Raw genomic sequence first — 18,782 nt, forward strand, 5'->3', positions numbered from 1 at the left:
GTTGAGCCATTTATAAATAAAAGGTCAGTTTTAATGAACAAATTGGTTTAATTACTTTTGGGGAAGTGCACTGCAAGTCAATGAATAAATAGCATTGCTTGTCTGCCTACGAGCGATGTGAAAAATTCAACTTTTCCGGCTTTGGAAAATAAAATGGTGACACCATGGAAATTTATATATATATATATAATACCTATGGGTATATGTTTGTTCCTGCATATGTTAAACAAGAGGATTTATGCGAGTAAAACAAAAACACAGAAAGCACAGCAAAACACGTCGCACTATTTTGCAATTTTTTGCCTTGGCTTTAACGTGACGTGTCAGCCTGGGGGCGTCTGACTCGCCCAAAGGATCTCGAGTCCTGGGCCCCCTCAACGCAAGAACCCAACTCACTTGGCAGGCAAACATTATCGCCTACGTGAGCTGGAAGCCCAAGTGAAGCAGCCAGCTGGCGTCGCAGCTCGCCACGTGTGTGGCGGCCAGTGTATGAAGAAAGTATCTGTAAGTGTATCTGTATCTGAACCCGGGGTCTTGGCTTTCGTCAATTTGTTAAGCATTCACACGTTGCACTGATAATTTTATTTGATTTTTATTTGATGCTACAAATTAGATGTTGATAACGCTGCCATGCTCCACTTAAATTATAATTCTATTTGGGTCCTTTTTCGGGCTGCCACCCTTATCTACCCTGCTTCTGTTCTGCTCTGTTCCCTTTTTACTGGCAGCTTCAAATGATTATTTTATCGCTGTTGGCAAACATTTGTAAGCATTTTAATTACATTAGAAAGCGAACACTTGAAACTTTGTCAACCGGCAAGCGGCAAGCGCAAAAACTTACCGCAGAAAGCACAAAAATAAACGCCAAGAAATTACAGCGAGTCGAGTGGCAAAGACTAAAGACCAAGTGCAGCCGAAATGGAGCAAGTCTGCTGCAGCGGAAAACTGTCGCCTTGGCCATAACGACAGCATGTTGTGAGCCCTTCGTTTGCCCCGCCCCGCGCTTTTCCGCTGCCAAATGGAAAGATGAGAGTCCGCTGCGGCAGCGGAAAATGGCACCCTTTTTGCTATTTGACGTTTGCCCACTTTATGTGCTCCCATCGATAGATACATACCTGCAATGAGACAGAAAGAGAGGAAATATTATTAATAAAGGCTGTGCGAACACAAGTTTCAGTCAACTGACGCCCCTGGCCGTTCTAGCAAGTTAGGCCATTTTCTTGGTTAATTGGCGTTGCCCTAAAAGATATTGGCTAAGGGACAGCCATGACCTGAAGGTTATGTAATTTAGCAGGATATATTATATAAGAAGTAAGAGTACAATAAAGAACTCTGCTTACATCTATAGATATTTTACTTGTATCAATGATGATGTTTTATGGTGCATGTATACTTAGATTTGTGTTGGGTAGACAAGTTACGATCAAACTGATGAACAGTTGTTGCAATGAAGCCATCTTTAAAAGTGTATGGTTTGGATTGTCTCTACTCTTTATGTTGTAATAGATTGCAAGTAAGGCAACATTAATGCTTTTACATTTAATATAGTTATGTATATGCATTTAGACAGTTTGTTTTGAATACCCGAGATCGCAACAAAGTTAAATCGCAGAACACGAAATGTAATTTAAAAACTTTTTGCTGGCGTTTTGTTTCGGGCAAACAACACTTGGTCAGCGGCTTCATTTTTTTTCCGTCGGTCACTACCCCTTCTGATTTTCGCCCACACTGATCAAACTGTGCGTGTTTCATCAGTCAGCACTTCTTGGTAGGGGTCTGTGTACATAGGCGGGTATGTGGACGTGTGAGGGGGTCGACGGCGACACCGCGACAACAAACAAAATGCTCGCACATAAAAAACGCCCCTTTCGTGGCAAAATGGTCAGACAACCACGCCCAGGGGCTGGTTGGGTTAACTGCTGATATCCTGCTGCCCCAGGACTCCTGGTCGCGTTGTTTGCGTGTCCAACTTTTTCCACCCAGACCTTCGGCCATATTGATCCAGACGGGCTTAATCTTCGTCAATCTAATTCAATACGATTTCCGGGGAAAGAGCAAGGTGTAGAACTCATTACATATGAATAATTACGATTCAATTGCCATAGCTCATACATCAATATTAATGGTATTACGGGGAGTAATAATTAATAACTTTCGGCCACAACTTTCGCTTCATTTTGGTGGGCAATAAAGAACAAAAGCCTTGGAAGAGCAATGTATGGCTTAACTTCATAGATTAAAGTTAACTTTGACAAAATGAGGTTTAAGTAAAAGATAGACTTTTAAGGTTTGTGTCATCAAAAATACCGAAAACTCAATATCCTTGGACCTCAATCTTTTGTTTTATGTTTATTGTAAATGCAGATCAAAAGTAAATGGCGACAGTTTGCATCTTTTTGTGCGGAAGAAATCCTTGCCATTTATAAATTTATGCAGACTAAACACAATTCCCAGAGGACGACGCTCTCCCCGGGCAATTTCCCCAGCCAAATAGCCAAGTCGGGAGTCAAGTGCAATTATAATAACTAACTGCAGACGGTCGAGATATAAAGCTCAATGAATGCGAATGCGAGTGCAGAGCCAGAAACACAGATGCATATATAGATACAGATACAAAGATGGAGCTGCAGATGGAGATGTGCGACCGAAACTTGTGTGCAATTGTGTTGTCTTAATTGCTGGCTCGGACTGACATGGACTGCGACAAAAGCGGGCCAACAATCCGCAATCCAGATTCTAGACAAATGGAACAGGAAATAATGGGTGGCGAGAAATGGGAGCTGAACGGAATGGTACGCTACGAAAACTAAATCTAACGCTGCATCTGAAGTTGTGCAGGAGAGCTGGCTGGCTGAATGACTGGATGGCTGGCTTGCGAAAATAAAATTAATTTAAAAGTTTTAAACAAGTTTTCCATTATATGGCAGCACGTCGAGCACGGGGCAATGGGATAGGCATCGGGATCCAGATCGGGAAAGGCAACTTTGCTTGCCGAGTAGTTAGAAACATTAAAAGTTATGCCTCGCCGTTGTTTCTCCTGCCTCTGTTCACATTTCTGATTTCTGAGCATGATTTTTCGGATTTCATCGCAGAGCTTTTAGCGATTCCTCAACTGCCTTCGGCCCTTTGGCCATTTAATTATGTTTATTGAATTTTAAATGTCACAAAAAGGGGGTTGCTCTGCACACTTTTAGCGCGGCAAGAAACGCCGGAAATAGACGGCACATTTTGCCTGTTTTAAAGCCATATGCAGCTTCCGCTTTTCTTTCGCTATGTGCGTAATAAATAAATTATCAGGTGTATTCCCGCTGTCCTATAATTAAATTGCAGCCGTTATGAAAGGACTAATGGACGAGGACACCGCGCACGGCAAAGAGCTCTAAAACATTGTTTCGCAATAAACCATGCCAAAAAATGTTGACATAAAAGCCCATTGAAGGTGACTCAAAAAATGCAAACAGCGAAAAGCCAATAGCAAATCCATTTACAAATACATGCCAACTAACTTAATGAATATTCGCTAATAAAACAAATTTATGACCAAAATAAAGTGAACAAAATGCACGACACAGCGTGTGTATTTTAAAATGATTGGTGTATTTTAAATAATGATGATGAATATAAATGAAGAAAGAGATTAAATAGTTTTGTGAAAAGCTATCGAACTAATTATGGGATAAAACCATTTGCTAACTCTGGGAAAGGTATACTTTCTCAGAAATCATGTGCGCCGATTTTACTTATCGATTTATCAGGTTTTGGCAATCAAGTAATGATTGATTGTGGACTGGCATTAAAATACATTCTGAAAGTTCCCCTGAAAATCCCTAAGTCTAACCAAGCCAAAGAGGAGGTTATTTTTTCTGGTAATTTTCTTGAATCCATTTGCTCGAGGTTTTGAGACTCAACATTATTGTTTTGTTTTACAAGGATGGTGGTAACAATTTCGCCTCATCCGACAAGATTGTTAAGCCGCCAGCAGAATGCCGTCACTTAACTTCATTACGGCTGATGCCCAGGTCCATGAAAAGCCGAGGGTGGGAAAAATGGGTAAAAGGAAAAGCTAGGAAAAGCTGGCGAGGAAAAAGGCTAAGCATTATGGCGTGCGTAATGCCAAAGTAGAAATGAGCGCACGTTAGCACAAAACGTGCTAAAATTTAATGTTTCAGGTTCCGTTCGAATAATGTAAGCGAGCGCAAAATGAATGATAAACGAGCACACGTCAAATTCTTCGCCAACCCGAAGACGGCATCGTTGGGTTAAGGGCAAGGACTAAGGACTAAGGACCACGGACGGAGTGCCCAGGACCCCGAACAGAGAAGCCGTCTCAGCTGCCAAAGCTGCCGACACTGGTTATATAAATGGAGCATGAAAAATCCAAAATAACAAAACGAAGAAGTGAGTTGCACGTTTACTGTGGATGTGGCATACCCCAGTCCCTTTTTATTTTCCTCATTTTATCCCCTGTCTGTGGGCATTGTTTGCGTTCAGTAAACATTTCCAGCGTTTTTAGCCATCCGCCGTGTTTTTCTTGCTAAATTAGAATTATTGAAATTTCGTTTAAGCCATAGCTTCAGTTTGGATTGACATCGGAGTCAGCTGTTTTAATGGGGCTTACGCTTGAATAATAAATTGCCCGCTCCTTTGAACCATTAAATACGTATGTATACATCTACATTTGGCCAAAAAGGTGTGAAAAAGGCTTCCTCGACCAGCTGGCTGGAATAAGCCCAACGGAATGTACGGTGGCTTGATTATTCCCCACATATGTCAGTCTCAGCCAGGAATTTGAAAACGAAATCGCGCATAGGTTTGTCGTCCTTCTAGCCAGGATTTTTTGTCCTTTTTGGTCCTGCATTGTTTGCTGCCTGCATATTTGACTGTTGACAGCTGTCTGGCCGAGGCTCATGACTCGGAGCGGGTTTTCCTGGCCCTCAAAATGATGGTAAAAACTTTTTGGCATGTCTACGCTTTTTTCCACCAGCCAGCACCGCGACTTTTGCCTTTCGCACCGCATATGTTTGCATAAAATCCAACTGTGGTATCAACAAAAGCGTCAAAACGAAAGATAAATTTCGCACACGCGCGGAAATCACTGAATAAGAAAGTTGCAATCAAAAATGGGATTTCATAAAGATATACATATGGTAAAAAGGGAACCATTTTAAAGTTTTTTGGGAAGCTTCTTGATTAAACATAAATATTAATTAAGTGTTTTGTAAAAGTACAAATTACTTTTGTACTATACACATATGAAGTTTCAATTAGCCTTTAAATCACGTAGCTTTAAGTATAAATTACCAAATATAATTGCAGCCATATTCACAGTCCCGTGACATCGACAAATTAATTGATATAAAGCACTGGCACATGCCGCCCAATAAATCAACATTGTTAATAACCAGTTTTAATAGTTTTGGAATGTCGTAAATATAACTCCGAACATTTTCGTTTTGTATCGTATTAATGTATGTACTATGGGGCGATGATTTATAACGACGGTGGCCGATATTTTCCGTAATAAAGTTCATCATTCCCGTATTTGTATGTATATGCAAATGTAATCGATCAATTAAGCCTGGTGTTTCATTTCATTAAGCCCAGCACTGCGGCGCTATATAACAATTAAGCCACCACCAGCAGCCAATCAACGGTTAACTCTTGTTTTAACCACACCAAACCCAACCCAACCTAACGAAACCAATCCGAACAAAATCGTCATGTTGGCCAGACATCGATCATCCCATGAATGAAGACAAAACATTGCTGCTATCAACTCTGCCCAGTCGGCAGACTGACCACCTCGGCCCCCCAAAGTTCCCATTCCTCGGGGGGGATAATTTTTCATTTTCATCCCGACACCTTTTTCAATTTCAGCAATACAAATGTTTGAATTTGTGCCGCTTGACTGACTTGACTGGCGACCCAAAAGTCTGGCTCTGGGATCAAACCACCTCCTCGTCCTTCTGTTTCCCGCCCCTTCAGGCTGAATGCAATAAAATTTCAATATGCAGCTGGTAAAAGTCATTTAGGCATCGGACCAGGTGGGTCAGAGTTCAGATATTTGTTACACTGGGCAAACTGTTAATTGGACAAGTAGTGTAGGATAATTTTACAAATATTTCAATTCATTCAAACGTATTTGATTTTCTTTAAAAATCTATTAATTTAAAAAAAAATGTTTTGGTAATGGAGGACTTCTACATTTAATCTAGGACACATTTAAATGCTTTTCTCCGAGTGCGCACCTGTTTTTTGGAACTCATTTGGTGTTGGTTGGAGTGTGACATCCGACGAAAGTGCAAAGTAGAGTGGAGAGTAAGGCGGACAAGAGTCGAGTGCAGCCTGGAGCGTTGGCTCAGCAATCAATATGGAGCAGCCACTTGTTTGGCTTTCTTAGCACGGCCAAGACTTGAGGCAAAGTAGCTTCGCCTCAACCAGCTTTCTGTGTCCGGAGCTGCCCTCAAGTGACCTCGTTCCCCGAGTGCGACGGCCCTTTTTCCATATCTCGTTTGTGTTTTTTGAGACTAGACTGGCTTTCCTTTTTTCGGAGGAGAGCGAAAGAAAAGCTATATTGCAGTTTTTGGCTCAAGTTGCCGCTTCCTCTTGCTATTTATAACTTTTCCCTTGCGCGTTCAGAAATATCAATTGAACACGTTTCCACACACACAATACAGGGCGAATTCCGCCTCAAGTTGTCGAGCTTAGAGTGCACTTGAGTTGAAAGTACGGCAGATACAGGAGATACGGGGACAGAAACGGCGTTGACAGCGGAAGTTTTTTGTTTCTCCGATTTTTCCAGCTCCTGGCTGGTGCTGGTCCCCCATTTCGTATTTAGTTACAACACCCGGTCATGCCTTTGTTACAGTTTGCTTAATTGCAACGTTTTGTAACATAATTGCGGCACTGCTGTATCCGCCAGATACGTTCTGCTCCTGCTCCTGATGTTGCAGCATCCTTTTGTCCGCCTCAAGTGGCATTTTAACCATCCTTTCTCGGCGATTGCAGATTGCGCACATTTTCAGTTCAGTTCAGTTCGAAATTCGAATCCAACAATGGCTTATTGATTGGCCAGCGAACACGTACGGCAGGTTCATTAAAAACGCGCCGCCTGCAAGTAGGCAATGCAAAACACATTCGATGCTTACAAATCATAATTAGCGCTGCGGACCCTGCATAATTAACGCTATCAGTGAGCAAACACATTATAATGTACGATTATTATCAATGGGGGCAGCGGGGGCGGGCGTTGGGGTTTGGGGCACTTCCCCCGCTTCTCAGGGGTGGCAAAAGCCCACTTAGTATGCCAGACAGGCAGACAAAGTCTCCGGCCGTAGGCAGCTGCCAATAAAAATACAGCTCAAACACCACCCCACATCCTTTGGCTATCAGCACGGAGCGCGATGTGCTCGCTTGTTTGCCGTTTTTTGGTTAGGTTGGCATATGCAAATGACTTTGGCGCCTGGTGCGTCATTATGCGTGTCGGCCGCCCCCGCTTCGAGCAGTGGATTCTCCAGCCACTGATGGTGCACTGCACAAAATGTTATTCGAGGTTAGCTCTCAGAAATGAAGACAGCACATTCAGCAATGCCTGTCTTTCAAGTCTTTTGTTCTTTACATTAAATGTACATATGTAGTGTGTATGAAACTACACGTTCTAAGCTTTTTATTCAATCTTATCTACATATGTATGTGTTTTGTGAGCTATAACTTCACATCTTTTGCGAAAGCAGTAATGCACAGAAAGTTACAAAGACATTGATTTTCTCTCACTGCCTACGACTGTGGCCAAATGAAGGTAATGGCGTCAAATTCAAATCGCGTCTCATATGTTTTACTTTGGTGCGCTAATTTTATGATCATTTTGGCCTGGCAACCAGGGGAAGGACGTGTGCCTCTGTCAACCCAGAAACATCTTCCTCCCCATCCGAGCCCCAACCATTTAGCATGTCACGTGTAATTTGCAGCGACCTTTCCACCCACGTACCACCCACACCCAAGGCCCTCCCACTACCCCCTGCCAATGTGCTAACGACCAATTTGGACCCTAAAATATCTTCCCCGAGCCATTGTTGTTTTTTTTTTGCTGCTGTATCACTGTATTCTGAATATTAAATTAAATGTATTTTAAAGTGAGTTCAGGTTTCTCGTGCTGAATAAAAATCCCGTGTACTTGATGAAGGAATTCCATGCTGGTCATTTTAATTTGCACATATTTGATATTTCTGCCGTGATGCCAAGAATTTTGTTCACTTTTCAGCAGCAGAAACAAACACCCATAATGTTGATCATAGATACCGCAAAAATCATAAGCGCAATCGCAAAACCATCCAAGTTGAATAAACTGCATTGTTGGTTAGTAAAGTGGTTGGCATTTACGCATCCAATCAATTTCGGGCTGCCCAATGAACTTGTGGTGCCAGTCTCCTGGGCAGCCGACCAGGTTCATTATGCAAAATCTCCTTTTTTTTTTTAACATTTCCTGGTGGAGATGCCTTTATTAGTAATGTAAAATTCCGCGTGTGCGAAAAAATTAATTATTGACTACACATGCTAAAGAACGTGGCCTTTCGCATGTGGTTTTTAAATAGCGCGACAGTTTCTCGAAACAAAAGCTAGTCACTCGAGGTTCTGGGACTTAGACAGGGCCGAAAACACTCAACAAAAACGCTACAATTGCTGACTAAAAGATGAAATTCTACATTTTTAATTTTTTTTATGCGCCTCACCTGACAAGCCAGTGGCCTGTGTCAAGTCGGGCCAGCCACTTCAGCAGGACGACACATGTAAGGACGAGTGTAAATATGTATGTAAAACATGTATATGTATGCGCAAAACAATGCAGAAAGGATTCCGTTGATGAGGTGGGTTTTCCGACGTGGGAAATGGGAAGGAGAAGGACTCTGCGCGGCTTGTTAATTTCAAGTGGCATGTTAACTTTCTGACATTAAGTTGGCATTTCATGTCAACTATGCAGCCGTTGTTGAGTGCCACCCCGAATCCCCAAAACCCCCACTCCTGCGCCGTATCCTTGCCACTCAACCTATCTCTTTGGCCGTGTGTGTTACATGCGGAAAACGGTGTTTAGCAAAATGCCATCATTATGTTAATTATAAATGCAACCGACTACGGCTTGGCCTAAAAGGAGCGGAGTGCCAGGAGGGCGGGACAAAGAGCCAGTGCATGCGCCTCTGCGGCAGTTACACTTCCGTTTCCGGCGCCAAAACGGAAGTGCTAAAACGCTGCGTTTTTGCCAACTCCGCCCTTTCCGTAATAGCCAGGCATTATCTTTTATTCTGCAGATGTGTGCAATTATCGGGTAGTGATATGAGCTCTTTGGATGCCCGTAAACTACTTATATATTGCTGTTCTGCAAGATACAATTTCTACGGTCTTTCGCTCGATTTGCGTATGAGCCTCGCATTGAAGTTCGGCCACATGACTTGACACTTTCAGTTGATCTCAATTAAGTACGCGCATAAGCAACCTCGATGACTCGCTTAGCTTCCTCTGTTCTAACAGTCTACCTCTCACTGTCGCCCTAAATTTTCTCGTGGTCGTGATGCAAATTGTATTTGATTGCTGTCAGCGAGAAAATATTCAATTTGTTTTCGGTCCTGCTTCTATATTTATTTCGAGCTATTTTAACATGGCATTTTTAATTTAAGTTGAAAGAAAACAATGCAATACGCTAAGCAAATCTCATATTGTGTATATTTTTTTAAGTGGACCATATTTTTTTTTGGACCAGATTGGAAGAATCTAATGAAAATATGGGAACGTCTTTGCCAAATTAATGTTACTTTTTCATGATCAACCAGCAAAATCGCAGAAATCATTAAATCAAAATAGTTAAAAAATGAGCAGGAACATAAATTCTCTCCGTTTGATTTATCCAACTTAACCAAAACAAATTCAGTTGATAAATGAGCTAATTATGTTGTCATTGCCCCGGCGAGAAAAGATGGCTATTGCGATGGGTGGCAAATTTTCACCACTTCGCCGAACGCAAATTTACTGAAAACAAGGAAAACTTCTGTGGCCCAGCGGGAAACGAAGACACAGCAAATTATGTATACTTTCATCATCCGATGGGAAACCTAAGTTGGCGTCCACACAGACCCCATCCTGGCCCGAACTCATCATCCAGTCGAATTCCATTCCCCACGAAGCAGCTGCTTAACCGCACTAACTTTTTGGCATATCTCTCATAATCTGTGTCTGTCAACGCCTCGGATTCCACTTCCTCGTCCGCTTCCCCTTGCTCCCGCCATCGCCCTTCCTCGCACCCATTATCCTTCTCGGACTATCAAAGCGAAATCTCATTAAAAACGTCCTTGCAGCCATGGGCATAAATCTGAAAATTAAAGCTCACAAATCGGCGGGAATCCAAGAAGAAAAGCGAATCCCGATTCGTGCCGAGAAAAACTTCACCCCAGGGGCAGTTGTGCGGCTATAAGGTGGCGATTCCTTGAATTTATGGCCCTCCGCCATGTCCAGGATCCAGCCACTGTTCTCTCACCCGGTGCCGGCATAAAAACCCATTTAAAAAGCAATTATTTTGCGTTGATTCAATATGGCGGTGTTTGATGGATGCCAGGCGAGCAGCATCATCAGTGGCAGAACGGCATCCCCGGATTTCGCAGGTTTCAGCTGGGTGGCCGGCCAGGTAAAAATGGCCAACTGGCCTCCACTCATTTTTTTGCGGTTGCCAAGAGACTTTTACATTCAGAAAAATGTGTTGCAGAATCAAGAGCATGCCGCTTGCAAATCAGAAGTGACACATTTAATAAAGCTTCTCAAAAATGGGAATGTTGCTTTTCAAAAGACTCTGAAACTCTTACTACGTTAATATTCCTCGCATTGCTACTACCATAATTCGTTAAAAAAATAAATTTTTTTTATAAATTATTAGGCACTTCTTATTTTAAATGGTGATTCTAGTTAAAGTTTTTTCATACTGAAAGAGGACATAATTTTGTTCATGAATTCTAAGTGTGAAGTGAATAAAATAAAATGTTAAAAAAGGTTGATTGAATACAAAGTTACCGGCAAGCCGAAACTCAGTGTTTTCTTGCATAAAGAAAATATGTTCACCATGTTTTTTAGACATGAGTTTTGAAATTTTATGGCTGCCTTTCTGTGCGCACCCACTGTAGTTGCCATTGCAGTTGGCTCTGGCTCAGCTCAGTTTTCCTCTTTATGACGGGGCCAGCTGCAGGATGCTTCGAGTCCTGCCACTGGAGCCCCCTGCAGCCTCAGCAGAAATCTGCATCTGTCTGTGTCAGAGTCGCTGTCCTGGGGAGTAAGTGCGGGTATGGGTATGAGTATGGGTATGGGTGTATGGGTGTGGGTATGGGTGTGCTCTATCAACACTTTGCGCCTTAGTGCATGCAATGCATAAAACAGTGTGTCCTAGCTGCGTGTCCTGGCTCAGCTATTGGGCTCTGATTCTTTGGTAGTCTTGTAACTGGAGTCCAGAGTCCGGAGCTCCGAGTCCGGAGCCCAGAGCCCGGAGTCCGTGCCTATCTGGAAATTGTGCTGACAGGCAACAGGCAACATGTTGGCCAGCCGCCAACTCGGTCAACAGTTCGATGACGTATGCAGACTGCAGCCGAAAGTGTCCTGCAGTGCGCCCTGTCCGCATCCTGTCCGCATCCTGCTGCTCGGCCAAGGAAAAACTACGTGCGCAAAATAAAAATAGAAATAACGGAGAGGAATTGTCGCATATGACCGGGCAGGAATTTTTGAATGCACATCAAAATTTAAATTAAACAGCATGCCGGATTAAAAGTTAAACTGCTAAATAAATGAAATATTCGAACACTTTGTTAGGAATTTTCATAAGCCTAGCCGGTCATACGACTAATTGGAGCTTAGTTATTAATTGACAACAGTCAAAGTTAATAATTGCATTACACCAAAGCCTTTAATGCGCTAAACGTCTTAAGATAATTGGTACAACGTTGACATTTTCTTTCACAATTAACGCCCCATTACTTGGGCTGTCCCTTCGTGAGACCAGGACATCCTAAATCCAGAAGCCCCTTAACTTTCCTCCGTTGTATATATCACTCTGGCAATTTGTGTTTTCCCCAACTTGTTCTCTGTCGATAACAATGGATCATCTCGAACCTGCAGCCATAATCTTTACGGCACTTCCCCGCCCCATAATCCTTCATTAGGAGCCTGTACTTTACACTCCAGTTCACACAGCATCCTTCCAACCCATTTGTAGGCCGAACATATTTCAATTTCCTTGGGCTACTGCCTCCTGCCGCATCCTGCCAATTTATTGCCCCTTCATTGTTTTCCTGCCGCCTGCGACAAACCCAAAATGTCTAAAAACATTTAGGCCGCATTTCATTTCATTACGTTTTTATCTTTTTTCGGCTCTAATTTCATTTTGTGAATATTTTGGTCCTGGTCCTTCCTTTCGCTCCGGCCCGTGCAAGGGCTTAATTAATTCCCCCAAAAATATTTATAACTTTGGGCCCAATACGGCTGCTGCTGACTACTGAAACATATTTTAATTTATATTTCTTGGAGTGTGTGCGGCTTGTCAATGGCTGGGAATCTAAGAAATTTATGCATGACTGCAACAGGGTCAAGTTGCAAAGCTCTTAGCCTTTAATGCCACGCAGCTGCAGGGAAAGCTGGGAAAACAAAACTGACTCGAACTGAAGCTGAAACTGAAAGAAACTTTTAGTCCTAGTCCAGGGGTTGCGGATGGATCCGACTCCCCAGATAAGCAGATTTATGAGCTAAACACCGAAACTCAAATAACTGGAGACACAATTCGGTTTTTCGGTTTTCGTATTGGATCCGGGTTCTCCAGCCCCGAGAATTGGGGGTCATGGCAGAGCGCCCGGAAGCGTGAAAGCCAGATAAAAGCACACACACCCAGAAATATGCGAGCGGAAGATTTATGAGCGGACAGGACAGGACACACAAGGATGTGAGTGGCGTGGCCCGATGATGGGCAGCAGAATGTCACAGGAAGTGCGAAGCGGGCAACTATTGACATGTCCTTTCCCCCGGAACAAAAAAACCGAACCGCCCTTCCATGTACACCACAGTACCACAGTACTGGGTAACGACAGACGTGCGTATAACCTTACAGTTGTGGTCAGGATCGGAGGACGGGGCAGAGGAACCGAAGGAGCTGCACAGACATTCTCATTTCCAGGTAGGGAGGTGTCAATTTCGTTTTCATTAAGTTGCTTCTGCTTGACTTGCTCCTGACCAGGGGTTCTCTTAATTTGCGTCACTTTGCTTGGACGGCGGGTATCAAATTTCAAAAAAAAAAAAAACTGCAAAAAAATCAACCAACAACTAAAAAATAAGGGAACAACTGCAAAACGGCTGCTCGTTTGTAAAAGAAGAAGCGGGGGCAAAATCGGCAGAAGCCCTACTTACGTTTCATCTTCATTTTGCATTAATTAATACTTATTACAAAAAAATATATATGTATACCTAGTAGAGCCAGCAAAGCTAAAAGGTAGCAAAAGGGCAGCGAGATTCCTTGGTCTTCATTTTTGGGTTTTGGGTCTGATGACCGAGTTTCGGGCTTTGGGGCTAGGTAAAATTTTAATCACTTCCTTCGGCGGCTACATTTTGGTTTCAGTTTGTTGCTGTTGCTCAGCTTGGCTGAGTCCTTCTTTTTTGTTGGGATTTCTGGGGCTGGGAGGTGGTAATTTGAGTCTGTTAACATTTTTCTGGCCAGGATGGGAATTTTCTTTGTGGCCTCGCCTAACCTAGCCAGGGACTTAATTAAAACTAATTCCATTTAAATATAATATAGAACATTTTGTGCCAGCGACAAACGATTTTCACTTCCTTTCTGTTTAATTGAATTTTTAGGCAGTCTTTGTCTTTCACGCAAATCTACAAAAGATTCTAAGTCTCGGGGCGAATGGCCAAAAGGCAGGGGAGGGTTGACTTTTTGGCTTAAAATCTTTTGGTTTTGTTTGTGGGAGTTGCCATAAACAAAGCCGAAGGTTTAAAAAGAGCGGGGGACTGGGAAGCAAAGTTTGTTAGCTAATTTGGCATATTTCTAGTATACTGTATATTTTGTGAGTGATTTACATGTATTATAAATCTTTCTATAAATGCAGCTGCACTTATAGCTCTGGATTAAATGATATGTCAAGAACCAGATTTTATTTCAGAGATTTTGATTAATGTCACATTTATCGGTACTTTTTATTAATTGCAAAGTTCAAATCTTGAATTATTGCTACGTGAACAACCCCTGAAACTTTTTCATTTATTTCTATTATTTTTATTATTTGAACTAGATGGAAATCTGTACTTAAAAATTCCGCATCAAAAGAGTAATTTTAATTAAATTCTCTTACCTTTTGCCAATCGCTTTGACATAACAATAACCATATATTTGTATTAAGTATCAATAGCGTATTATAAATGCAAATCGGCCGAATGGAATAATTACTTTATAAAAAAGCCAAATAAATACTATTAATTTCACCAAACAAGCCAAAGTATCAGAGAAAAAATCAATTGAGCCAAATTTAAAACCCCAAACAGAACGGCAAACAAAAAATGAAAATCGTTAGAATTGCCAGTTCAAAAAAGTCAGTAATCAACTAGAAAATGTTTGACAATTGATGGTTGATTGCAGACGGACAAAGTGGGGACACAACAAAAATCAGCAAAACCATTTGCATTTTAGTGCCATATATATAGGCATACATACATACATATATATCCCCTAATTGGCAGGCTGACAGCGGCAAAATCGAAATCGGTGGTGGCGATGAGAAATTGTGGCGTATAATTTCAAATTGATTGCTGGCATATGCCAACAAGGCTAATGGCCGTAGCCGGAAAAGCGGGTGAAAATTGTGTAATTTATGAAGAGATTCGCACGACACTTAATTAACATGGAGCCGGGAATCACTGGGAATAGGAGATCCAGAGGGTATCAAGGCTAATTTCGACCAGAATATATGGCTCGCCCGATGGTAGAGGTTGCAATCTAATATTAATGCCTTGCGGCCGCCTGCATTTATTGGCGCATAAATCACTGGCACAGGGCAAAATCACAGCACTCGAAGGAGTTTAGCTTGACTGGTTGTTTGGTCGGTTGTTTGGTTGGTTGGTTGGTTGGTGGGGTCTAAAGTCGTCTTAGCCAAAGGCACTTACCCATCAAGAAGGCTCCGCTTTGTCGTGCACTCATTAGAAGGCGCACATCCTTTTCTGCTGGCTGCACTCGGTGGTCCTTTTCTTTTAGCGTTTTTTTTTTCGTGACTCTTTCATGTCAATTAATGCGACGCACTCTTCAAATATTAGCAGACATTATGTGCCCGCACTAAGCCCTCGGCTGGCGGGGCTCTTAAAGCGTTTCCGGCGCAGGAACAAGGAACAAGGACCCGGGATCTGTTTGCACAATGAGCACACAAATGACTTGCAGCACTTCAGCCTGGCTTTTTGTTCTTTAATCGGGGGCATTATTATGATGCCTCCACCTCGACGAAGATGAGGAGAACGACGAGAAGGAGTCCTTGCGGGGATTACGTGTTGACGTTGAATGCGCCGCTGATTCACGATTCATGTCTAGAGTGGCTCACTTCCTCTGCCATCTCCATTTCCATCTCCATTTGCATCGCCATCATCAGTTCCACATACAGCTCCACTTCCAGTTCCATGCCGAGATGATCTTGGTGGTCCGACTGGGGAGCTCCTTCTTTGGCTAAGGCTTTCCATTCCATTCTCCAGGAGGCTCGTCCTTTCCTGGGAGCACCACTCACACTGACCACTTGGCAGTAACTGAGCTCCGTGCCAAGTGTGCCGCCGTATTTCAACGAAAAGTGTCACCAAGCTCGGCTCGATCTCGGAGCTTTTTCGCAGAGCTTTCGGGAGAGTATAAGAGATTGCTGCGCAGCCGCATCCTTAATTGCCGCTCGGCTTTTTAATTAGTTCGGTTGGCGGACTCGGGCTCGTTTGCCTCGGTTCGTGTTTGTCTCACCTCGACGCACATGTGAAAATTAAAAGCGCTTAACCACAATTAACAATTGGCATCCCTCACATTCTTTTCCGGGCCCAACTAACAAACAAATTCTGCTGGACCAAACATTAATCAAGACGGTTGTGACACTAAAGCGCCCATCTATTAATCAACTAAGGCTCAGAAAACATAAAAAAAAAAATAAAGAAAAGTAGTATGCCGCATGCCGCACCGCCTGCATTAACTGATTGTTGTTGGTCTAGCCACGAAACTTGTCAGTTTGAATAAAAGTTTGGACACCGGCCAGTTGCTGTATCGAATCAAATCAAAGTTTGATTTGACAGCCAGACAAACAGACGAACCGAAAAGGATGCCCGGAATTGATGTTGTTCTTTTCGATTCGCCCAAAACTTCAGCTTGGAGTGGAAACTTTGCGGCAAGAAGGCCAGTACAGCGTAACACGGAGTCCAGGAATTCATTTCGCCCGATCCCCAGCAATGCTCCATCCACTTCTGCCCCAAAGCCAATATCAATTTATCAATTAATGCGGCTAATGAGAGGGCGAACTGTGAATCGTTGCTGTGTCACTTAATGCAAGGCTCCCCCAAACACACGTATGTACGTATGTATGTACATATGTATTGCAAAATTAATTAGGATTCGCTCGTCATCAACTCTGTCACATAGCGCCATAAATATGTGTGGGCACAAAGTACATAGATTGTCTGCCGGGCGACTTCGCGGCCATATAAACGTAACGAGATTCCACCGCACGGCAAATTGTTGTTGGGCTTTAATTGACAATCAAAGCCAGTAATCAAATTTGCCTCCTGACATTTTTCATTAGAATTATTATGTAGTTACAGCGAGTATAACCCACTTGCGATTGCAATACCACCGGTTCCGCCCCTTTCTCTGGAGGGCTATATCAACGGCATTATATCGCGGCCACATCAAAGGCGTAAAATGGTGAGGACAAGAGACCTTTAATCAAAAGTTCCCTGGGTTTACGCGTAGTGCAGAGTTCACAGGAGTGTCGCAGGGCAAAGAACGGAAATTATAGGGAAAAAATGAGGAGAGGAATAGGAAAAGTCTCCGCTTTCTTGAGCACATTTTCTACTTTTTGAGTAACATTAGGAACTACTTCTTGAGTAACATTAGGAACAGTGCAGCACAAATTTTATTATTTCTAAAGTTGTATTCCTTTTCTTATCTAACCTTTCTAACATGTAACTTGAATGAATTATAAAATGTGGATGTGGATAGGGGTTATACATATGTACATACTGCAGTCCTCCCATGTTACTTCTGTAATAAGCATTCCAATACAAAAATCTTCTCATATCTTCCTAGAAAACCCCTGTCTTTTATGTTCCCCCATTCTGATTAACTGAACGCGGAAAGCCTCAAATCCCATGTATACTGCAAATCATGTTACAAGCAAAGGGAATGGTTGTAGTCGGGAAAATGGCAGAAAATTAGAGAGCTCATTTTTTGCATTTTCAGTTCGATTTGATTCTGGCTCTTGTCATTTAATATCCGCAATTAAAGTGGTCATCAATCAAAGCGAAACCTAAATGAATTAAAAGTAAACGAAAGAACAAAGCAAAGGATGAATGCACGGGGCATAACAGTAAACAGAAGAACCAAAGGAACCGGGATAAGCGGGATGGAGCAAATGAACGAGAAACGAAAGGAAAGAAGCGACTGAAAAGGAAACCGAAAAGCGGCGGCAACAACCGAAGGATATAACCCAACACAAACAGCGGTCGCTTACGCACACTGTCACACCAACGATGACCGTTATCGTTGTCCAGTCCTCCACTGAGAAAAATTTGAGCCATCATATTTTTATATTCCTCGTGCTCTGGTGATTGCTTAATTTGGCATGACAAATATGTTAAATGTGAAACTGTTAAATTATTTTTGGGATTCTACCTTAGGTCCTTAATTTTTTTAATTAACCTGCCTATTTAAACGCTCTTTATTCTATTCCAATTCAAAGCAGATATAAAGCCGTAAAGAATTTTTCTCTGTGTACCCTTATTCGTGCCCTGCGAGTGTCTCCGTTCATCCAGGACAGCGATAAACAAGTGCTATACAAACAAAGACGGCGCTGTACGCTGAACCATTGATGATTGAACAGGACATTAATCTAACAAAATGCAGACAGCCTGTATGAGGGGTGGAGGAGTGGTTCCGGGGGCGAGTAAATCAACTGACCAACTGTGAAAGTGTCAAATTTCAAGCCACACATTGTTGGCTCCGCCTCTTCCCGCATCCTCCTGCGCCACCGATGACCGAACTCCGCATCCTGACCATCCGCATCCTTGTGGTTGCCGCTGCTCCTGGCTACGGAGGCAAACATAATTACGCGGATGCCAATGCTATACAGACGTGTATAATAATACCGCAGGATCATATGTATGGGCACATATACATTTATATAAATAGTGAGCTTGGGTTTCTGGTCAGCGTCATTGGCGTTTGCGTCATGGCACAAGGTGAATTCATGGCAATATAGTGTGTCATTTCTAATTTATGTCAGTTTGCCGATGCATTTTAAATGGAACACCCTCGGGACCTGCCTTTTCAGGTAGCTATTAATTTGTCCTGGATATTTAAGGACATTTCTTCAAGTGGTATTGTTTTGATTAGCCATTATATTTACTATTAGTTAAAGTGGAATTGTAAATGGTTTACGTTTTTTATAAGATTCCAATCATTGATAGATTTATCAAGCTCCAACCTGTTGTTTAATCTAATCTGGTCGAATAGAATCCCGTTCTGATTTCATTGATACATTCACGCT

General features: G+C 42.5%; 1 protein-coding gene and 1 long non-coding RNA gene across 5 annotated transcripts in view; one reads left to right on the forward strand and one right to left on the reverse strand.

Annotated features, from left to right (window-relative positions):
* Nucleotides 1-18,782, reverse strand: part of LOC120448220 (matrix metalloproteinase-2) — a 73,256-nt gene that overhangs the window by 30,994 nt on the left and 23,480 nt on the right. Inside the window, exon 1 of one of the 2 annotated variants that reach the window (XM_039630124.1) lies at nt 15,169-15,778. The exons of the other annotated variant lie outside the window; for it this stretch is intronic. The gene's annotated coding sequence lies outside the window, so the exon portion shown is untranslated. Of the gene's footprint in view, nt 1-15,168; nt 15,779-18,782 lie in introns of those variants that run through there. 2 annotated transcript variants of the gene reach the window in all.
* On the forward strand, nt 270-17,783 carry LOC120448360. 3 transcript variants are annotated; one of them, XR_005616095.2, is made up of 2 exons: nt 270-504; nt 17,324-17,783. It is a non-coding gene; the product is annotated as an uncharacterized LOC120448360 (long non-coding RNA). The 3 variants fall into 3 exon arrangements; XR_005616097.2 differs by lacking the exon at nt 270-504 and adding an exon at nt 16,183-16,588; XR_005616094.2 differs by lacking the exon at nt 270-504 and adding an exon at nt 16,183-16,584.

The sequence above is a fragment of the Drosophila santomea genome, chromosome 2L, assembly GCF_016746245.2.
Source record: "Drosophila santomea strain STO CAGO 1482 chromosome 2L, Prin_Dsan_1.1, whole genome shotgun sequence".
Lineage (NCBI taxonomy): Eukaryota > Metazoa > Arthropoda > Insecta > Diptera > Drosophilidae > Drosophila > Drosophila santomea.